At 30.5% G+C, this 24,438-nt stretch overlaps 1 long non-coding RNA gene across 1 annotated transcript; it reads left to right on the top strand.

Annotated features, from left to right (window-relative positions):
* Positions 1–9,482: 9,482 nt before the first annotated feature.
* Positions 9,483–24,438, top strand: LOC145269716 (uncharacterized). Its single transcript, XR_013865187.1, has 3 exons — positions 9,483–9,581; positions 16,151–16,319; positions 18,648–24,438. It is a non-coding gene; the product is annotated as an uncharacterized LOC145269716 (long non-coding RNA).

Raw genomic sequence — 24,438 nt, 5'->3', positions numbered from 1 at the left:
ATTTTCATTCTTTTCAGTTTCTGATTTATTTATATACTAGCGGAGGGTACCCGGCGTTTCTCTGGCTTTTAGAGGCGTGTGTGGTTGGGGGGGGGGTAAATGAAAACAAAGCGAAGTACACATTACATTTGCATGTAATGTCATGATTTTTAATCCTATTAAGGTCAAAGTCGGAGGGGGAAAATGAGTTCATTTTATTTATATAGAGATATTGAAATCAGTTGTGTTTGATGTTTATGCCAATTGAGACGATGTTCTTCTGTCTTTGAAATACAGTTAGGAAGATTTACATAAATGATTTCAAAATTTCTAGTAAGTTGTAATGAACGTAACCCAAAGATAAAAATTTCCAGTATTTTTAACGTTTTCATTTGGATTCATTTTTTGAGATCAAGAGCGAAAATGACAGCAACATTCTTTTATGCTTCCATAAACTTGAAACATTAATCCAGTTTTTTCCCCATTTAATCATGAATATCAAAACATGTCTTCCCTTTATAATTTCATAAACTTCATACCTCACAAAAAATTATGAAATATATATATATATATATGTATATATATATATATATATATATATATATATATATATATATATAAACTTCCATAAAACATTCAAGGTTATATATATATATATATATATATATGATTAGCTTTTTTTGGAAAAAGAATTCCAGCAGAGTGCTCAATTAAAAGGAAAATCCAAAATGTAAGAGCGTATTTATATATTGTGTACAGAAAGTTGTTAGTTGAGACAGATCATTGGTACCGTCAGTTTCAAGCCCGATAATAAGTCCCGTTTAAGGTATCCTTATCAAGCTCTCTTCAGCCAATATTCGTCGAATATTGGCTGAAGAGAGCTTGATAAGGATACCTTAAATGGGCCTTATTATCGGACTTGAAACTGACGGTACCAATGATCTGTCTCAACTAACAACTTTCTGTACATTATATATATATATATATATATATATATATATATATATATATTCCACTAGACTATCCATTCATGTGTAATCACCTTTTTCTTCACCATATTCCCTCTGCTTCACTTTTTTTGTTATCAAGTAAGATCTTTGACTTACTTGTTGTTTCATTAAATACTTTTGCATGCAAAATCCGATTCCGCATTTTGCTAATTCCTACCCTCTGATGAGAAGGATAGTATTTCTTCGAAACTCCGCGGATTAAGGACTATCCACTTATCTAGTCTTTCCTTTTCAGATTAAATTTGTTTTTAACTCATTTAAAAGTGTTTTATACATGTTTTATTAACTGTTTGCTCGTATATATATATATATATATATATATATATATATATATAACCTTATATATATATATATATATATATATATATATATATAACCTTAGAAGTTTTTCTACCTTTAAAACTATAAAAATATCCCAAGTTCTTGGTTGGAAAACTATTTTGCTAGTCAATTCATCTCTTGCAATCATTATATTAGTTTGCGTTCAAGAATCTAGTCCTAATATTATTTCAAGGATCATCAGTTGTTTACCATGAAACACTGTTTTGGTGATTTGATATATAGAGTGTAAGCCAACTGACATCCAGCTGTACAGTGCTTTTTTTTTCACAGAAATCTTATGTAAAAATTCACATGAAAAAACCCATAGTTAAATAGTGTCTGCGTAGAGGAGCAGGAATGAAGAGTGTGAGCTATCTAACATCCAGCTGTAAAATTCTCTTTGGGGAGAGGCTACCATATGAACTCCAACTATAAGTAACTTAAAAAAAGAAGAAGAATATTCAGAAATAAATTGTGTTGAAATGTATTCCAAGACACAAACGATATATATATATATATATATATATATATATATATATATATATAAGCAAACAGTTAATGAAATATGTTAAAAAACACTTTGAAATGAGTTAAAAACATATTTAATTTGAAAAGGAAACACTAGATAAATGGATAGTCCTTAATCCACGGAGTTTTGAAGAAATACTCTCCTTCTCATCAGAGGGTAGGAATTAGCAAAATGCAGGATCGGATTTTGCATGCAGAAGTATTTGATGAAACAACAAATAAGTCAAAGATCTTACTTGAAAACAAAATAAGTTAAGCAGAGGGAATATGGTAAAGAAAAAGGTGATTACACATTAATGGATAGTCTGGTGGAAGATAAAAAAATCCAGTGACGGTAAAATCCAAATGTAAAACTTCAAGAAAGTTAAAAGAATTTCCATTTGTACAAGTAAAATCCAAAGAAATCCCGTAATTGGAAGAAGATAGTCCATAATAATCCAAAGGCAGAAATCCATGGAATAATTCACAAAATGTGTGTACAAGGAAAACATGATATTAATAAAAGAAAAATAAGATGTGCTTTTCACTTTACTTCCGAGACATTACTTTATATATATATATATATATAAATATATATATATATATATATATATATATATATATATATATATTATATATATATATATATATATATATATATATATATATATATAAGCAAGATATGATGATATGAGCCATTGTTGAAAATGCATGGATTAAGGAAATTAAAATAACCCCTTCTATATATTCCTTTTTCAAGCAATAAATTTTTAAATCGAATATATGTCTCTATATGTTGTTTTTTCAGAATTTAAAATTGAACCACGAAACTTTTATATATAAAATGACATCCAACTGTAAGGTTCTACTGGGGAACGGCTACTATATGATACAGGAGAAATCTTGTGAAGTTTAGTGCTGATATTTTTTTTTCACAGAAATTTACAAAAATCTACAAATTCAATTGTTTGTTTCTTACAAATAACTCTTAGTTAAGCAACTAGTATTATATTAGCATGCTGGGCCAATGCTGAGTAACCAGGTCAATTATTATTATTAGAAAAATAAAACAATTAAATTTTGGAAAATGTGGATTTACAGCTTGATATGTTTAGTCAGGAATTTTACCCAGAAATAAAATAAACATCGATTTATGAAATTTTAGAGTAGTTGTGGAATTTGGTTGGAACTAAATAGATATTGGCTTATGTGAAAGGTCATCTCTTTGTATTCTTGGACATGTGGTTGGGGTTTCCTGACGTAATAGTTTGCAGAGATCAAGCTAATGAGTTAGTGATAAATGTATTAGCGAGCAGATATGTGAACGACCACATTGGAAGCAGAATTGGAAAAACCAGTGCAACTGTAGGAAGAGGCTCAGCATGCCAAACTCTGACAATGGAATCAATAAGACGAATAAAGACCATGTAAAATATAACTTGTTCTTTTTTTTGGGGGTGGGGGGGTTGGACAGATAAAAGATCATGTGGCTCTTTTGGCCTGAGGCAAGCAGACATATGGTATCCGTTTGATTCTAAGAAAAGTTTGTCTCACATTTGTTAACTACGTGTATTTGTGAAGAAGCACTCACACAATGAACATTTTATATACATGCAGGACACAATGAATATTTCAACACTCCGTATACACACATTCATTAGATATCAAAGACACTGTTATATATACCACTAGACAATACACGAACTCATGTGATATATATTGACTCAAGTAAAAAATACAGAAATGTATATACATAAACCCACACTCATATTAGAAGACACAGTATATATATATATATTAGTATATATATATATATATATTAGTATATATATATATATATTAGTATATATATATATTAGTATATATATATATATTAGTATATATATATATATATATTAGTATATATATATATATATATTAGTATATATATATATATATATTAGTATATATATATATATTAGTATATATATATATATATATTAGTATATATATATATATTAATATATATATATATATATTAGTATATATATATATATATATATTAGTATATATATATATATATATTAGTATATATATATATATATTAGTATATATATATATATATATATATTAGTATATATATATATATATATATTAGTATATATATATATATATATATTAGTATATATATATATATATATATATATTAGTATATATTAGTATATATATATATATATTAGTATATATATATATATATATATATATATATATATTAGTATATATATATATATATATATATATATATATTAGTATATATATATATATATATTAGTATATATATATATATATATTAGTATATATATATATATATATATTAGTATATATATATATATATATTAGTATATATATATATATATATATTAGTATATATATATATATATATATTAGTATATATATATATATATATATTAGTATATATATATATATATATATATTAGTATATATATATATATATATTAGTATATATATATATATATATATATTAGTATATATATATATATATATTAGTATATATATATATATATATATTAGTATATATATATATATATATTAGTATATATATATATTAGTATATATATATATATATATATATATATATTAGTATATATATATATATATATTAGTATATATATATATATATATTAGTATATATATATATATATATATATTAGTATATATATATATTAGTATATATATATATATATTAGTATATATATATATATTAGTATATATATATATATTAGTATATATATATATATATATTAGTATATATATATATATATTAGTATATATATATATATTAGTATATATATATATATATATATTAGTATATATATATATATATATTAGTATATATATATATATATATATATATTAGTATATATATATATATATATATTAGTATATATATATATATTAGTATATATATATATATATTAGTATATATATATATATATATATTAGTATATATATATATATATATATTAGTATATATATATATATATTAGTATATATATATATATATATATTAGTATATATATATATATATATATATTAGTATGTATATATATATATATATATTAGTATATATATATATATATTAGTATATATATATATATATATATATATTAGTATATATATATATATATATATATATATATTAGTATATATATATATATATATTAGTATATATATATATATATTAGTATATATATATATATATATATATATATTAGTATATATATATATATATATATATTAGTATATATATATATATATATTAGTATATATATATATATATATTAGTATATATATATATATATTAGTATATATATATATATATTAGTATATATATATATATATATTAGTATATATATATATATATATATATATATATTAGTATATATATATATATATTAGTATATATATATATATATATTAGTATATATATATATATATATATATATTAGTATATATATATATATATATATATATATATATATATATATATACTCGGGTTTTTTTATATTCAAAAGTAATGGACTAATGAATTCAACGAGGTTGTTAGATAGTGCTCAATAAAAAGAGCTGATAATACTTGTTTATTGTTATATAAACATGCTCACATCCCGCTGCTACAAATAGCCACTTGTTTCAATCAAACAACAGATATCATCAGGCAGCGACTTGACTATTCAAAAGTTCAATGAATAATCATTCATTGAACTTTTGAATAGTCAAGTCGCTGCCTGATGATATCTGTTGTTTGATTGAAACAAGTGGCTATTTGTAGCAGCAGGATGTGAGCATGTTTATATAACAATAAACAAGTATATATATATATATATATATATATATATATATATATATATATATATATATATATATAACGTTAAAGAGAATCCTGCCTTGATAGAGTTCAAAATAGACTTTGTAGCCTCGTAGGGGATGGCCTATTCTCTTCTCTGCAACGTCTTTCTCACAGAAGAGATGTTACAAGTTTGTCTCTGCTTTATCGTTATTTTCATGACAAGTGCCCGACTGAGCTTCAATCTATGGCCCCCCTCACCAAACTTTCACAAGAAGCACCCATCTAGCAGAAAACACTATCAATAATTTCCCCCACTCTTTATCTGTGCCTAAACCTAAACGTAGATTCCATGAACAAAGCTTCTTTCTTAGAACTGCACGCCTATGGAATTGTCTTCGGTTTTCCTGCTTTCCAGCTGACTACACAGAAATAAATGTGAGTTTGAAGAGTTACCATGGTAGCTTGTTGTACTCCTGTTCAGCCTGGGGCCATAGACCTAGGCAAAGTTTGCTGCCATCTGAAGCCAGGGAGTTAGAGAGTTTCAGATTTCGCCTTTTATGTATTCGCCAAGCCAGGGAGAAAATGGATTTCAAATCGCAAGCCGCGAAAATTAGCTCCTGCCAGTGATCGTAGCAAATTTCGGCTGCTACAATTGAATTTCGTCACCGCTAAAATGGGTAAAATCTCTGCTAGTTTGCAAATAGAAATTTATTTATTTAATTGGAATTCATTATTGGGATGAGTATTATTTATTGATTTATTTATTACAAACTATTATCCTCATCTTTTGATCACTTGACGATGGCCAGAGGAATAGTTGGCTGAAATGCAGTGAAACAGCAACTCAAAGATGGGGATAATAGTCCGCAATAAATAAATCAATAAATAAAAATTTGTTCTGACTTCGAGTCACTGTATATGTTCTAGGCTTTTAGACATTCTTTTAACTCATTTGAAACCCTTTGCTCTTACATAAGCACCAACTTTTGAATTTTAATATACATGAATATAGCATTTTTACCTTAGTTCGAATCCATTTCTTCAAATTCAAATTAATACAAAAAATTAAGCCAATATTCTTTATTATGCAAAAAACATTTCCGAATTTTAATAAAATGTTTCTTTGTTTGGAGCCAGAAGTACTCTATTAAATTTGAATACTTAAATTCAAGACAGGGAATTTTAATGCCTTCGAAGGCGGAGTTACTGTAGCTCCAGTTTGTTATATTGCATATCCCTCCATATTTACATTTTACAAACCAGCAGGAGCAGTGAAAGCGAGAATAATGGTGATGCTAAGACAAAGCTGTTCACCAATACAACGCAAATGAACACACTAAATACACACAACAACTTCAAATCCCGTTTTCTCATGGACACGCAACAATAGAATAACTCGCACTTCACTTCAACAAACAAAACCACCAGAGAAAGCCGTACATCAAAAGAAAAATCAAAATACAAAACACAAACATCACAGCAAATGCAACTCCGGAACCATATAAATACGAATAATCATTTCATGAAACACTGCAACAATACAACACCAACTAGATTACATTCACAACTTTATTAGCTTTAAATCAATATAACACATGTATACATACACCAAACAGACGATTCCCTACAGCACGTTAAAGCACAAAAAACGAACACAATTAAAAAGCAAAACGTAAATCAGCAATTAAAGCTCTCTTTTCCCACAACTACGTCTGCTTCATGACTATAAAAGCATCAGCTTTTTCGACAACCAGTAGATCGGCTCAGTGTGGCAAGCTATGAACTTCACTCAGTCAGCAGCAAGTAGCAGTTAATGCTTTGCCAGTGACACCAGATGCTGAAATTACTGCACACAGCCAGCACCACCGCCATCTCACTCATGATTCTGATACAAGCCCTGAAGATTACCCCTCTTCCACCGCTGCCAGATCACCACAGCCCTACAACCCCTTGCTAGCGACACCAGCTATTAAGGATCGCCGCACACGCTAAGCCACATTCCTGCCATCACCGCCTCTCACCCAGACTGACAGTAACTTAGATCACTGCCGAGTTTATCTCAACACTAATACTGACACGCAACTACCGCCGCCGCGCTCAAATTTATCCTGACACACCAAACAGTTCGTTTCACGATTGTTTAAACCTTAAATAAAACGTTTAAACTTAATCTTTCGTTTGTCTCTTTCTTGCTTTCCATACACTCAGTTTTGTATATAACAAGTTTCAAGGGAAACAAGAGAAGAAACTGAAATAAAGCTACGCTGAACAGGTTTGATTTTCATGGCATTCTCGGCGAACCTGTTTTATGTCTGCATAGACGGAGTGCAGTGTATGTGCTGAGGATGGACTGGACAGTGGTGATATTTACTCATAGAACTGCATCCTGAAATGGTTTGATTTTCATGGGCAAAATCTTATATAGGCGTGTTCTAGAACATTGCAGTATTTTTGTTGTATCACTGCATATGGAGGGCAACGTAGTTCCTTTATCGCATGTGTGTGGATGGACACATTATTACATTGTAATCCTGCACGCTCTGATATGCATGTGAGTTGAAATAGTAATTGTTATGAAAATGTCTCCGCTGGGGGCAGATGTTTACTTTAAGTGAAAAAGCAGAAAAAAGGGGCTATAACTCTTACATAACTAAAGAGGCATTAAAAAGGATTACACCGTTTGTTTTTTTTTCGGGGGGGAGGGGGGCTCACTTAATGTTAACGAACAATTACTGACTGCACTTGATAAGTATTTTATTTTTAAACAATACAGAAATTTATAAAATATGCTTTTTAAATAACTGCTTTATTTTCAAACAAAAAGGAAATTTAAATAATTGTTTTATTTATAAACAATTCAAGCAGAGGAGCAGCAGCAGCAGCACTGAGCAGGAGCACTGACTGCTCCTCAGGAGCAGAACTTTGAACTTTATTAAAGAACATGTTAAAGTAATGTTAATAAAATAAATTGTTTGCTAAAATGAATTGGTTGTTAAAATAAATTGTTTGTTAAAATTAAAAACAAAACAACAACAACAAAACAACAACAACAAACAAAGTCATCTCTTTTAATATCCCGTTCGTTCAGTCAGAGTCACAGTTCATTTTTTTTCTGCCTTTTCCGCTTAAAGTAAACATCTGGGTTTTTTTTTTTTAATTTTTTTTATTGAATTGTTAGGTGGAAGTACAAGATAATATACCCCCCCCAAAAAAAAAACAACCTTCCCTTTCCAAACGTAGGAATGGTTTTCAAAATAATAACGTTATTCCATCACGGTAGCATAAGTGCATAAGCACCCTATTCTCATTAAGAATTAATTTTCGGTATTTTTTTTACGACCTGCCCAAACCATCCCATTTAACGGCTTTCGGAATAAACACCCTCCCCAACTACCCCATGTTAAGAACAGCTTTCGAGGTTGGGAGGGAGGGGGTATTCCGAAAGCCGTTCTTTACATGGGGAGGGCACGTCGTAAAAATGTACCTAACTTTCTTAGTCATTCTTTTTATTTTTTTGGATATGTTACTAATTTCGACATGCCAATTAAGTAGAAACCATTGGTTTTAATTAAAATTCAATATTTTGATTTTCGTTCAATTCCGAAGAAGCGCCAAAGTAAAATGTACTTGTAGCGTATTGTGCTGAAAAAGAATACCAATCGCCTGCAAAAAAAAAATAAATAAAAATAAAATTTAAAAAAAAAGAACGAAATAATCAAAGAAAAATAAAAAAAAAAAGTACGGTCTCCCTTTCTTTCATCATTTTGATGATCTACCAGTTTTATTTGTTTATTAGCTCCCTTTTTAAATCTCCTGTTTTTCTTTGCTAACAAAACAATTCAACAACGTGGATAAAAAATAACAACCGCTAAACTTAATTAAAATGTTTTTATCTTGTTTTGTTGTAAAAAAAGGTAAGTTAAATTGTTTGTGTTTATTAATTAACTAATAATAATTAAAAAAAAAAAAGACAAAAAAATTGGTGTACGTACTCGTCACGAAACGAAGATGTCATATTCCAAAAATCACGTAAATTAATCAAGTATTTGGGTTTGTTTTACAATAGATAGAGGTACAAAAACGTGGTAAAAACAAACAAACACATAGATTCGAAAAAGTTGTCAAAAAATAAATATATAACAAATAAATGTTATCAAAGGCAAGATAAGTTACTTTTCTACCAAAACTGGGTATATTTTTCGTGTTTTTATTCAATGTAACATGTTTATTCAGCTCGAAAACCATAGTTTTTACCGATGTATTGGAACATTCAAGATGGCGTCTTATTCTCTCTTTAACACGGTAAGTGTGGGAAAAGATGTTATAAATAAAAAACCGGATAAAATACTGTTAGAAACTCGCTCAATATATGTTACCGTGACATAGGTTGACATATATTCGGCGGGTTTTTAATAGTATTTTGTATAGTTTTTTATTTATAACACCTTTTTCCATACTTACGGTGTTAAAGAGGGTGTGAGACGCCATCTTGAATTTTCGAATACATCGGTAAACACTGTATGTTTTTCGAGCTGAATAAATATGTTATTGTTACATTGAATAAAAACACAAAAAATATATCCAGTTTGGTAGAAAAGTAACTTATTTTGCCTTTGATAACATTTATTTGTTATATATTTGTTTTTTGACAACTTTTTCGAATCTATGTGTACAGTAATACAAACCCAACAAATGTTACCAAAGGCAAGATAAGATTCTACCTAGCTGGTAGTGTCGTCGCACAGCAACATTTACCGGGTGGGTTTGGGTTTCTGATAGTATGCGCCAAATCGCGATCATTTTTCTTATTTTCACGGCACCACTAGACACTACTTGCTTTTCGAACCGAATAAACGTAGTAACATATCTTGCCTTTGGTAACATTTATTTATTATATATTTGTTTATTTATTATTTTTGGTAAATTTTCAAATTAGGTCCAGGTTTTTCTTTTAAATGATGACTTTTTAAGGTTTTCGGCCATGCTGAATACGAAAATCGCCTTGAAATTTTGCAGAAATAATTAGTTATCAAGATATAAAAAGTTGTATTATGCATTGTATTCTTTGGCGGCCATCTTTGTTACGCGCGTAGATTTGTTTATGGCGCGCACACGCGCGTAAAAACGATGGCCGCCAAAGAATACAATGCATAATACAACTTTTTATATCTCGATAACTACTTATTTCTGCAAAATTTCAATGCGATTTCCATATTCAACATAGTAGAAAACTTGAAAAAGTCGTAATTTAAAAAAAAATTGCGGAGGTGGACCTTTTTTTTAACCATTTTCGTACTTGGTTATTGTAAAACAGACCCAAGTAGTTTTTTTTTTTTTAATATATATAAAATATCATTTTTTATTACGATTTTAGCGGTTTCAACAGTAAACCAGGTCTGATTTAAATGCCAGTAGTTCGATTTGAGTTGCCTCCCTTTATTTATAAACAATGGCTGGCAAAAAATTATTAATCGTTAAAATTGTAAAATTTGATTTTCTTAATTACAAAAAAAAAAAAAAAAAAAAAACCCACTGATTTTTGGAATCTTCGTCCCGTGACGGGTACGTACATCATAAAGATTCTTTTTTTTTTTTTTTTCATGAAATGCAATTCTAAATAAGCTCCATAAAAAGCAAGAAAAGTTATTTCTCTATCAACCTGTTCATATTTTTCACTTTTTAAAGCATTGTAGAGGAGCGCTTTTGCTTATCGTTACGATTACTGCCTTTACTCCATTTCCGGTTTCTCCTTGGTTTTTATTTATATTTATTTTTATTTTTTACATCTTTTGTTTATTAAATTGTTAGATGAAAGTACAGAATTTTGTGTCAGAATTTTTGGGGAATTTTTCACACCCCTAACACAAAACTGCGAATAAAATATTAAAAAAAACTCGAAATTTCTCTTTTTAATGTGGGTTGTTTATTTTCTTTATGGAATATACTTCCAAAATGAAATATTAAAGTTTTTTAAAAAAATAATAGAAATATTATTCTTTATTTAAAAAAAAAAAAAAAGTGCCGGCGCGTCTTCAGACAGCCATTTTTTTTTACGTAATTAAATCAACTTAATTTTACGAGTTAAATATTTTTCACTTTTTAAGCTTAAAAAATCTATCAAAATTTTCTAATGGTTCAATTTTTACGATATTTGCAGGTTCAATGTGAAATTTTATGCTCTTTCCAATAAACTGAATATAATATTCTAGACAAGCGTTTATTTTTAAATTCGCCTCCCCGCCATTTTGAAATGTCTATTAAAATGAAAATAATTAATTTTCTCACCTCAGATTTATATATCACAAATTGAAGATAAAAGATCAATAAATAAAATAAGCTAATTTAAAACAAAAAAGTTATTTGCAAATCTACCTGTAAAGTCCAAAGTTTAAAACCTTTCCTTTAAAAAACCACATTGATTTTTTAAAAGTGAAACTTTATAATCTTGTTATATTCTCCAGAAAATTTCGTAGAATTACGATAACTTCCTCTATTTCACTCAATGTTTTTTTTTTTTAGATATTTAAAAAAAAATCACTCCATAGAGAAGAAATAAAATATATTAAATCAAAAACTCATGTATTTCTTTGAGAAAAGAAGAAAAAAAAATTCCTTGGGTGTTTTTTTTTTTTAAAGAAAAAAGTAAAATATGATTATTTTTATATATGGTGACACATATTTCTTCAGGCACAAGGCTAGATGGCTAACACGTATGTGTTGTTTTTACATCCTTCTATCCATCCGTATTTCAAAACAGGAAGAAACAACATTTTGGCGCTTCGCTAACGCCATAACAATGCTTACGTAATGACGTTTTTTTTTCAAATAGTTGTTTAAAAAATTTATTTTATTTAAAAAATACATGGAATACAAAATATAAATATGGACAAATTCTTATAAATGAAGAATAGAAGCATCCATTGATTAGTATTTTATGTACGTAAGTGATCTTTTTTAATTTATATATATTTATTACTTTTAGATTAAGTTAAAATTTGTTGAATTTCATGAAATCTTTTCTTAAAGAAAAACCGATTTAAAAAAAAATATTGTATATTTTTCGATAAAACCTTTTATTATTTTAAAGTTTGGTCTTTGCTCATTTTATGGAAAAAAATAGGATTTAAATTACATTATTCATATTGTTATAAGCTTTGAAAGATAGGAGGTCTATTTAATCACTCTTTTTTAATGGCGAATTCTGACACTCCTACAGAATAGTCCTCTGACCTCCTCATGTTAAGAAAGTCATTTGGTGCTTATTCAGATTGGCATGGTGATAAACAAAAATGAAGAAAAACTTTTATCTTGTACCTTCTCGGCACGGAATGAAGATTTTATATTCCAAAAATCACAAAAATTCATCAAGTAGTTTTTATTTATTTATTTATTTACGACAAAGGTAAAAGTGCAGTATCTCTTCACCCTCCAAAATCATTTAAAATTACCACTACTGTAAGTTTTCGAGGGTGCTGAAAACGAAAATAGCATTTAAAATTCCAGGAAAGGAGTAGTTTCTAAGATATGAAGAAATTATAGTTTCAGAAAGTGAAGGATCACTTTTCTATATTAATTTAATGTAAAATAAGCACTCACTTTATGACCATCGTTTTTTGGGTGGAGGGGTATTTTTTATAAGATGGGTATTTATTCTGGCCTGGTAGACCAACACAAAACCTATTTAAAAAAAACTTGTTTTCCATGAGACTTCGGCTGTGCTGAAAACAAATATCACATTTAAAATTTCCACAAATAAGTAGTTTTCTGGGTACTAATATTGCACGTACACCAATGGCCACCACTTATAACATAAGGAATCACATCGCTTAGTACCTGGAACACTACTTATTTACGGAAAATTTAAATGCGATATTCGTTTTCAGCACACCCGAAAACCTGTAGGAAGCAAGTTTTTTAAATAAGGTTTTGTGTTGGTTTATTAGGCCACAATTACCAAACAAACATAACTGCTAAACAAAATAACAGACACCCCACCCTCAAAAAAAAAACAAAAAAAAAACGGTCGGTGGCTATGCACTGGATGTTTATTTTATGTTAAATTAATATAAAAAAGTGATCCCACTCTTTTTTAAACTATAATTTCTTCATATCTTATATCTACTCGTTTCCTGGTGCTACCAGATCAGGCTGTCTGAAGATATTGGCTTCCTGAGACGCAAGGCACTTAACATTGATACCTTTTTGTTTTTCTACTTCCTTTTGCAAAACTTAATCATGTTCTGCCCCACTCCATTTTCCCCCTTTTTCTTCTCCCCCATTTTCCCCTTCTCTTTCTATCCACCCCACTTCCTGACTGGTTTCCTAACTTAAAATGTAACAAACATTAATACTGTAACACTTTTTCCTCTCCCATTGCAAAACTCATTCATGTTCTGCAGGGCAGGGAACAAAAACGATAAAATCCACTTTAAAACAACAAAAAAAAAAACACTACAAACTAACAAGTGAATATACAAAAAGCTTGCAGAATAAAAACTATCTACAAAATAACTGGATGCAAGATTTCCACAATAACTGGATTCAGCATCAAAATAACCCCAAAAGGGTTGATATGCCATAAAACAAAACAACCAAACCAAACTCTACAAATAAATATTTGAAGATATAAAGAACTTGAAACATAAAAATTTTTCTTCAATATAATTGAATTTCGCATTAAATAGCCCAAAAAGGGTTGATACGCCGTAAAACAAAGCAACCCAACCAAACTACTAATTTTCTGGAATTTTAAACGTTATTTTCATTATCAAACCCCTCAAAAACATTTAATAGCGGTAATTTTAAAATATTTTTTTAGGGTGGAAAGATACTGCATCTTTGCCACAAAAAATAAATTTGCCGTTTTTTTGCCGATAAGTAACAGACGAGGCCATGTTTTACTAATGATCATAATAAGGGGAGGTAATCAGTGATTATTTTGACAGTTCTCACCTGCATTAAGGTTGTCTGCCCTTTGTTCACCGATTCACTGATTGTAATATGAACGCTTTTGGTGCTTGTACACTTATTGAACCGCGATATTTTAAAATAGTAATTTCAAGTTAAATTAAAATTTTACAATATCTTTTTTATTAAATTGTTAGGTGAAAGTACAGAATAGTTACAAAACACCCTCCTCTCCCCATGTTAAGAATGGTTTTCTAAATAATAATGCATGAGTACCACACTTTTTCACCCTCATCGAAGCAATAAAATTTCATTTTCTTGGATCCTAAAAAAAACAAAAAAACTACTTGTTCAAATTACATGATTTTTGGAATATTTCATCATCATGCCATGACTGGTACGTACATCATACAGATTTTTTTGTATTTTCTTGAATTTTAAATACCGCCATTGGTGCCAATCTGAATAAGCAACGGGCTTCTCTTAATAATATCATTATTATTTAGAAAACCATTCTTAACACGAGGAAAGACAACCGGAAGTGGCATGGAGACATGACTGTAAAGATAACCATGCTTTTATGTACATTTTTATTGTTGTCTTCTGTGTCTTGTTAACCTGCCAACTTGTCGCTGTGAAGTCTCAATAATTGCAAAATTATGCAAAAAATCCAGCCAATAACGGCTTTCTTCAAGATCAGCACCTTTGTGTTGACAAAGGCTTGTAGAAGGCTTTCTGCGATCCTGCTGGCTGGACTAAAAGAAAAACGTCAGTGCTAGTGCATTGTATGAACCGGAAGTTTATAATTGTGCATATTACGAACCATATTTTTTTGTAAATGCCTGCTCGGGCTCGACCGGCACTTGACATCATTGCCAGAATATGCCAAGCTCTGTTAAAGACACTCAGAAACCTGTTCAAATAATTTTATTGCTTGTTTTTTTTATAGTATTTTCAAAATAAATTCAATATTTACAATATTTTTGTTTATTAAATCGTTAGGTGAAAGTACAGAATAGTTAAAAACACCTTTCCTACCTGATGTTAAGAATGGCTTTCTAAATAATATTATTTCAGTTTGGTAACATAGACACACAAGCACCATCATAGTTGGTCCAACCATACTGGACATTTATGAGAAATCTGATTCATAATTATAGAGTAACAACATGTTTACATATTTAAAGTGTGTATTTCTCAATTGAAAATGTGTATTTCTCAATGGATTTTAACTTGAAAATATTCCATATGTAAATAATATTTAACAAACAAAAAATTTTAAATTTTTTTTCTTGCAATAAACTCACACCCTGATTTAGAGACTTTACTCAAACTTTTTACTCTCGCATCTTGCTCTGGTCATGATATTAAAAGTTTGCTCATTTCCAACTTTTCGAGTTAAAATATAGTAAAAAAAATTAAATAAAAAAGTAAATAAATAAATAAATAAAAAATGCTCAATGCGTTGACAGAGCTGCATATGTTGTTTTTATATTATTTTAATTGGAATTCATTATTGAGACGAGTTTTATTTATTAATTTATTTATTGTAGACTATTATCCTCATCTTTTTTAGTTGTTTCATGACGTTTCGGCCAACTATTCCTCCGGCCTTCATCAGGTGGTAACCGCAATGGGATAGGAATAAATAAACGTGGATTTTTTAAGACCAAAAAATCCAACCTTGATCGCCCTTCATGGCCCATGGTGCAGTGGATAGAGACATTGAATCTCTCCGGTTCCAGGTGAGAATTGTCTGAAGATAAATGTATAATTGTATCTTGGACTGAATAGGTTGGATTGGAAGGGGACCAAAACGCAAGTATAAATTTCTTCCTTACCCTTTTTTCTTTCTTTCCGTCTTCCCCTTCTCACATTTTTATCTTTTTTTTTTATATAATTGTCTTTTTATATAATTGCCTTTTCCTCTCTCTCTCTCTTAGTTTCTTCCTTTTTTGATGTCCGCACAGTGACCTGAAAGGGCCGTATCCCATTCTCATTTGACGTTTCACAATCCGAAGATGCAAACAGGATTGTTTACTGAAACAATCGTAATGAACAAGTCAATACAGGAGGTTTTCAAAAAATGAGAACAACATATGCAACTCTGCCAACGTATTGAGCATTTTTTATTTATTTTTTTTTTTACAATATTTTAACACAAAAAGTTGGAAATGAGCAAACTTTTAAGGTTGTGACCAAAGCAGGATGCAAGATTAAAAATTCTGGGTAAAGTCTTTAAATCATGGCGTAAGTTTATCGCAAGAAAAAATTCTGTGTATGCATTAAATTTTCTTGTTTGTTAAATATTATTATATATGGAATATTTTCAAGTTAAAATCCATTGAGAAATACGCATTTTCTATTGAAATACATACTTTGAATATGTAAACATGTTGTTACTCTTATATAATTATGAATCAGATTTCTCATAAATGTCCGGTGTGGCTGGACCAACAATGATGGTGCTTGTGCATCTATGTTACTGTACTGAAATAATGTTATTATTTAGAAGGCCATTATTATATTTTGAGAATATCCTCAAAAAAGAGAATTTATTTTCTTGTGAGATTATCAATGTACAGCTAAGAAGCAACATGAAATGTGGAATAGTAATTTCCTGTTTCGAATACTTATTGTCAAAACTATGTTTTTCTTGCATAGAGGTCCATATTGGAGATCATATTAATGGTAACCGGTTGAGATGACAAGAGAGAGATACATTTTTTTGTAAGAGTTACATAAAGTTCATAATAATGATGAGGGAGACAAAGTTCATATTAAGGATGCTTCACACATTACCTTTTGCTGTTGAATGATGACACGACACAGTTTTACAAAATCATTATGATAACTTCTTTATTATCAGATCAACCGGTCGAATGATGATGACGTCAAGGAATTCAAAATCATTCTACATGATTAAACGTTCTCCCTTTGCTTCTAAAGGGACCCTCCTCTGATCATGTCAGCTCTGTCCGACCAACTCTGCTGGTTGTTCCATCTGGACTTGACTGCCTCTCTATCTGACAATCTGCTAATCCTGGCTCCTACATTGAGAAATTCCCTTTATGCTATGACGTCGTATGTGTGGTTCAAAATGTGATCGACTCACGTGGCTTAGACATACATTTCCAAAACACACTTCTTCAACAAAGAATTCTCACTAACCTATTTTTCAACCTAACTTATTTTTCAATATATTTTTAAATTGTTCATTATTTATTTTTAGCTGACGTTTTTTAATTCACTTTGCATAAAAGAATGAACAATTAATTCTTTTTACAAACAAACAATATCTAAACTATTTTATGTGAAATTAAAAAATAACCAAATCCCAACATTCCATTTTCCAAATCTATTTCTGAACCTTGCTTACAAAGTTCGAATCTCGGTCTATCCTAATCTCATTTTCCACTTATCTATTTTTCTTGCTTACAGGAAAAGGGGACAGCCCTTTTTTCTGTAACATAAATAATCATAAAAAGTAGAGAGTCCAAAATAGAGATTGCTGGTTGTTTGATCTGGACTCGACTGCCTCTGATCTTCGACTGACTCTTTACTAATCCTAGCTTCTATTATTGGGAATCTCCCTTTCTGCTATGACGTCATATGTATGGCTCCAAACGTGATTGACTCACGTGGATTAAACATACATGACTCGGCATATGTTCCCAAAACACACTTCTGCCGACAAAGAATTCTCACTAACCTATTCTTCAATATATTGTTTTAAATTGTATTGTTCATTATTTTTTTAGCTGACCTTTTTCAATTCAATTTCCATAAAAGAATGAACAATTAATTCTTTTTACAAACAAACAAACAAACAAACAATATCTAAACTATTTTATATGAAATTTAACAATTCGAAATTCTAACATTCCATTTTCTGAATCTATTTCTGAACCTTGCTTACCAGGTTCGAATCTCGGTCTATCCTAATCCTATTTTCCACTCATCTAATGTTCTTCTTACTTACAGGAAAAGCGGACCCTTTTCTTGTAACATTTTTATATCATCTTTATATTTGAATGTTCTAATATTTAATGACATTTCTTATTCATTCACAGGCATCAATAACTGAAGAAAAGTGAACGTATGCCATGCACACCTACAGAATAGAAAGTTAATTTGGAAATGTATGGATTTATATTTGCATTAAATTTAACAATGAAACATATCCATGTGTTTCATATAGAAATGACCAGTAAAGGAGTTCCTGATTTCTGAAGACTAACTAAAATAAAAGAAAGAAAAAAGAAAGAAACTTAGAAATTAACATAGCGGATAAAACTTATTCTTCTAAAGGACTCATCATTAAAAAAAGCGGCTTTTAAAATCGCAAGGAAACTGACAAGCTTATCCACGTAAATTGTAAATAATATTATGCATCGTCATTTACAAAATTATATAAGACGTGTTCGTCTTAAGTGAACAGCTCATCATTTAAAAACAAAGCAACTCTTTTAAAATCAAACACTGTATGTGTTAGCAAGAGAAAAGAACTCCCTGATTTCTGAGACTATGCTGAAGTCGAACAACAAGCAAAAGATAGAAAATGTATACAATGTCAAACAGTCACATCCCTGTACAGAATAGGCTCCATGATCACCTATTTAATGCATGGGCTACATTAATCCCAAATCCCATCCTAATCAGGCAGTATCTCTTCCCCTTCATCACTACGTTATTTTCATGGCAGGTGCTCATCTGAGCTACAATCTATGGTCCTCCTGCATAAACTTTCACAAAAAATACACGTCTAGCTGAAATCACTATCAATAATTTCCTCCACTCTTTATCTGTACCTGAACGTAGATTCCATGAACAAAGCTTCTTTCTTAGAACTGCACACCTGTGGAACTCTATTCCGTTTTCCTGCTTTCCAACTGACTATAATTTGGTTGTCTTCAAGTCTAACGTAAACAAGTTTTTGATTAACTGTTCCATATAAGTTAACAAATTTATTGAATTTCCATTACTAATGATTACTATATTGGCTAATTGACTACTGTACACTCTTTAACCCTTATCCTCAAGTGGGCTCTGGGCCTTGATAAATGGCGAATCATAAATCCTTTATGCAGTTTAACTGTACTGATATAATGTCATTTAGGACTGTACTGATATAATGTCATTTAGAAACATTCTTAACATGGGGATAGAGAGTTTTGTTAACTAATCTGTACTTTACTGAGAGTATCCTGCATCTCTACAAAGCTTTCATTCACCCATGCATGGAGTGTTGTTGCCACATCTGGGCTGGTGCATCTACGACTAGTTGGAGAGGGTCCAAAAAAGAGTCTTCAATCTGATAGGTCCCACACTATCAGCTCAGTTTCAACCCCTGTCCCATCGCTGCAATGTTGTATTACTGTGCTTGTGTTACAAGTATTTAATGGAATGTGCTTTGATGAACTCATTGCATTTGTGCCCCTCGGCATACATCTCCCCGAAAAACCCGTTTAGCAAAAAAATAAATTTTTTTAATCCCATCAGTTCACTGTAGCAATCCCTATATGTATGTAGATATATGTATGTAGATATATGTATGTAGCTATATGTATGTAGATATATGTATGTAGATATATGTATGTAGATATATGTATGTAGATATATGTATGTAGCTATATGTATGTAGATATATGTATGTAGATATATGTATGTAGATATATGTATGTAGATATATGTATGTAGATATATGTATGTAGATATATGATGTAAAGAAAGAGAAGCTAACATGACAGATAAAACAAAACAAACGTTTCCTGGAATTTTAAACATTTTCATTATTAAAACCCTCAAAAACTTTTAATTGTAATTTTAAAAGATTTTTAAGAATGAAAAGATGCTGCACCTTTACCATGAAAAATAAATTTGCCGTTTTTTTTTTACCGATAAGTGACAAACAAGGCCATGTTTTACTAGAGAACAGCTCATCATTCAAAAAAGAGATTCTGTGTAATTTTCTAAAGCATATAAGGCACCTATAAGGCAACTGTATTCTTTATTGATGTTACTATCTCAAATGACTGACCTTAATAGAGCCAAATGGAAAAGATAACAAAATATCAGGACCTAAAAAATGATTTAAAAACGATATAGGCCCTTAAAGAAATCAACATTATACAAGTTCTGATAGGAGTAACTGGCTGTGATAGATATAGAAAGGACCTACCTCAGAAACGGGCGAGAATCTCTTGATAGCAGGCTGAAAGACAGAAAAAAGAAAAAAAGAGGCCCAAGATGATGGCTGTTGTCTTTTAAAGCCTCCGGTCATGCATAGATCTCTAGCAATCTCGTGTGGTATATGCAAATTAGGTGTGCCTGAAACATAAAAACCTTCTATTGGATATATATTGGTTTTATCAATCGCTTCTATTTCTTCATATATTTATTTACACACGATTGAACCAACAATTCTGTAAAGTGTTTTTTCAACAAACCTAGTAAGACATTATTAGAAAACGGAAAAATCGTTTAGTTTCTATAATCTGGTTTAAAATCAACATGGTAGATAACACTTCTGAAGCTAACAGCTCATCCTTAAAAAAGGTGCCTTGTTTAAAATCACGCAAGAAAACCGACACTGGAACGAGACACACTTGTGAAGTGTGTGGCTTAACATTTGCGCAGAAATGTGGCTTAAAGACGCACCTAAGACTCCACACTGGCGAGCGACCGTATTCGTGTGGAGTTTGTGGTTCAGCATTCTCCCAGAAAGCTCATCTAAAATTACACATGGCTGCGCACAGTGGAGAAAAACCTTTCTCCTGCAAAGAATGCCGAGCATCCTTTGCAACAACATCAAACCTAAAGACGCACATGCGTGTACACACTGGTGAAAAACCTTTTTGTTGTGAAGTGTGTAGCTGTGCCTTTTCACAGAAAGCGCATCTAAAACTGCATCTAGGAACACACACAGGAGAGAAACCTTATTCATGTGACGTTTGTCATTCATTATTCACAACAACATCTAATTTAAAAACACACATGCGAACACATACTGGGGAAAAGCCTCATTCTTGTGACGTATGTGGCGCGTCATTCACCAGAAAAAATTACTTGACTACCCACATGGGGAGTCACACTGGGGAAAACCCATACGCTTGTGAAGTGTGCCGTTCTGTGTTTGCAAGCAAGTATTCATTGGATGTTCATATGAGAAGTCACACTGGAGAAAAACCTTTTTGCTGTGAAATGTGTGGCTCAGCTTTTTCACAAAATTCACATTTAAAACGACACATGAAAATACACAATAGAGAAATGAATCATGACCGATAACGTCAAATAGAAAAAAGACAGTTTTCTATGACAAAGACATACAGGCGGCCAGACACATAAAGGACAAGGCCATTAAACCAGACATTGTAATGTGGAAGAAGTCTGAAACTGTATTCATTATTGATGTTACTATCTCAAATGACTATGACCTTAATAGAGCCAAATGGAAAAGATAACAAAATATCAAGACCTAAATAATGATTTAAAAACGATATAAGCCCTTAAAGAAATCAACATTATACAAGTTGTGATAGGAGCAACTGGCTGTGATAGATATAGAGAGGACCTACCTCAGAAATGGGCAAGGATCTCTTGACAGCAGGCTGAAAGACAGAAAAAAGAAAAAAAGAGGCCCAAGATGATGTCTGTTGTCTTTTAAAGCCTCCGGTCATGCATAGATCTCTAGCAATCTCGTGGTATATGCAAATTAGGTGTGCCTGAAACATAAAAATGAGTCGTTGGGAGGAGTGGGAGAAGCGTTTAAGAAATGCGAATAGAGAACGTTGATGTGTATCTCGTGTTGTGAACAACGAACTCTACTCGACTAAACTTGTTACTAGCGAACCTCTGCTTAACGTTTTAACCAAAAAGTTTTGTTGCTTTGCGTTAGACAATAACTTCTGATACACTAGCCTAATGAAACAATCTTAAGAAACACTTGGAAACAATCCCTGGACGACCAAGCTAGCATGAAATACAAATAGCAGCCATAAAGGGAACGTTTATTTTCAAAAGAGCCATTATATATAAATTCAGATCATAATGAAATCAAGTGTTAGCTCCAAGAGGGATTAACCCCTTGATCTCTAAAAACAAACCAAAGTAAAATTTTTAAAAAGTGAGAAAGATCGTTTTATAGTTGAAAGTTTTGGTTCATAACATAGAACTCATGCAAAGACAAACTAGAAATAAACCTTGTTTACATTATGGAATCTCATTTACAAAATGAATGTTTTGCTTTTTGCTATTACTAACACTCTTCTCTTTTTCATTCCTCGTCCAAAATTATTCCATTATTAATACTTGTTCTTGAAAGCAGAGAAAGAAAAAAAGGTTAAAATTCTTTGTAACTCCTAGTTTTGTACTTGGCTGGCATAAGGGTCTTTTCTCTTCCACAACTTCACTTACGTAGCCATCATATTTTTCTTTTCAACTTCTCAACTGACAACCTCATGTTATCGAGATGTGTGCCACAAAAAACCCCATCTTTTTATGTTGCTATGTCGAACTCCGATAACACTTAAATTTGTCTAATGCACTTATGCTATCAGCTTAATTCGATCCTACTTGACTGGAGAATACTGCACAGTAGCATGGGTTAGTTCTGCTTATGGTGCAAGTTTCATGTCGAGCTCAGTAAGACATGTAGGACGATTAATGGCAACCTTGAATCGACCAACCTGCTGTTTACAAGATGTCCGGAATTACTTCTTTGCAAATCTGTCAGGAGGTGGTAGTGAAGGCAGAGCATGACGACAATTAACATTCTCTATTAACAGAAGTTTTTAATTTTAGAATAAGATTTTGTATTTTTATTCCACAAGTGCTCATAATAGAATTGAAATAATGATGTGGAGTTACAGGAATCAGCACCCATAGTTAGTGTGTGCCCTTTGTAAAGAAATGTTGGGGACCCGTTGTGCAGTTAAGTTACTAGTTGTATATCTGGCTGGATCCACTCTTTGTAGACCATGTGTAGGATCCGTTTACTGGAATAGGCTGTGTGTTCGATAAGTTGGATGGTTGGAGGTCGTCGTTGCTAGGACAGCGTAATAAAAAACATCAACAATGAAAAGCATGTTTTACAAGCACATTTAAGAAGACGTTAAAACAATTACGTTAAGAAAGATAACATAAGAGTCGAGTTACATATATACAAGATGTTTTTTTTAACTAGAGAGAATGAGAACATTAAGAGAGTGTTTTGTGTACACGAATATATATATATATATATATATATATATATATATATATATATATATATATATATCATGCATGAAGTTAATTGCTGTTGTAAGTATGAGCTCACGACATTCACATGTATGAAATTGGAATGTTCTTTGAAGTGTATGAGTGCGTGTATAAATACGAGAGTTTGTAGTATACGTTGAAACTTCCCTGTGTGTGTAAGAATTGTTTTTATCTTAAGAAGATAACGCCCTGTGAAGGCGTGGGTGTGATTTGTGTGCCACTCTCATTGGAGGTTTCAATCGAAGGAAAACGTGTTGTCAGCTCGAGGTCTTGAGTGGGAAGAGGAAAAAGAGAGAATGGAAGGGAAATGAAGAGCACCATCTGTTGGGCAAAGCGAAGGTTACCACAAAGGCGGTAACTGATGCATTGTTTAAAATGTGTATGCATGGATGTGTGTGCAGTTTGCTTAAATGCATGTTCCTATACATGCACTGGCTCACAAACCTGGAACTATACAAAAATAATGATACAGAAATAAAAAGATGAATGCAGGTTCAAGTTGGCAGCATAAAAATACGTTTTTTCTGCAGCAGCACATACATTATGTTCAAATGTGATTTTCTCTCTTAACAAATTGATACAGAAATAAAAAAAATATTTTTTGTA

The sequence above is a fragment of the Euprymna scolopes genome, chromosome 45 (genome assembly GCF_053919585.1).
Source record: "Euprymna scolopes isolate OS-2025 chromosome 45, ASM5391958v1, whole genome shotgun sequence".
NCBI lineage: Eukaryota > Metazoa > Mollusca > Cephalopoda > Sepiida > Sepiolidae > Euprymna > Euprymna scolopes.
This window is presented reverse-complemented; position numbering and strand designations above follow the sequence as displayed.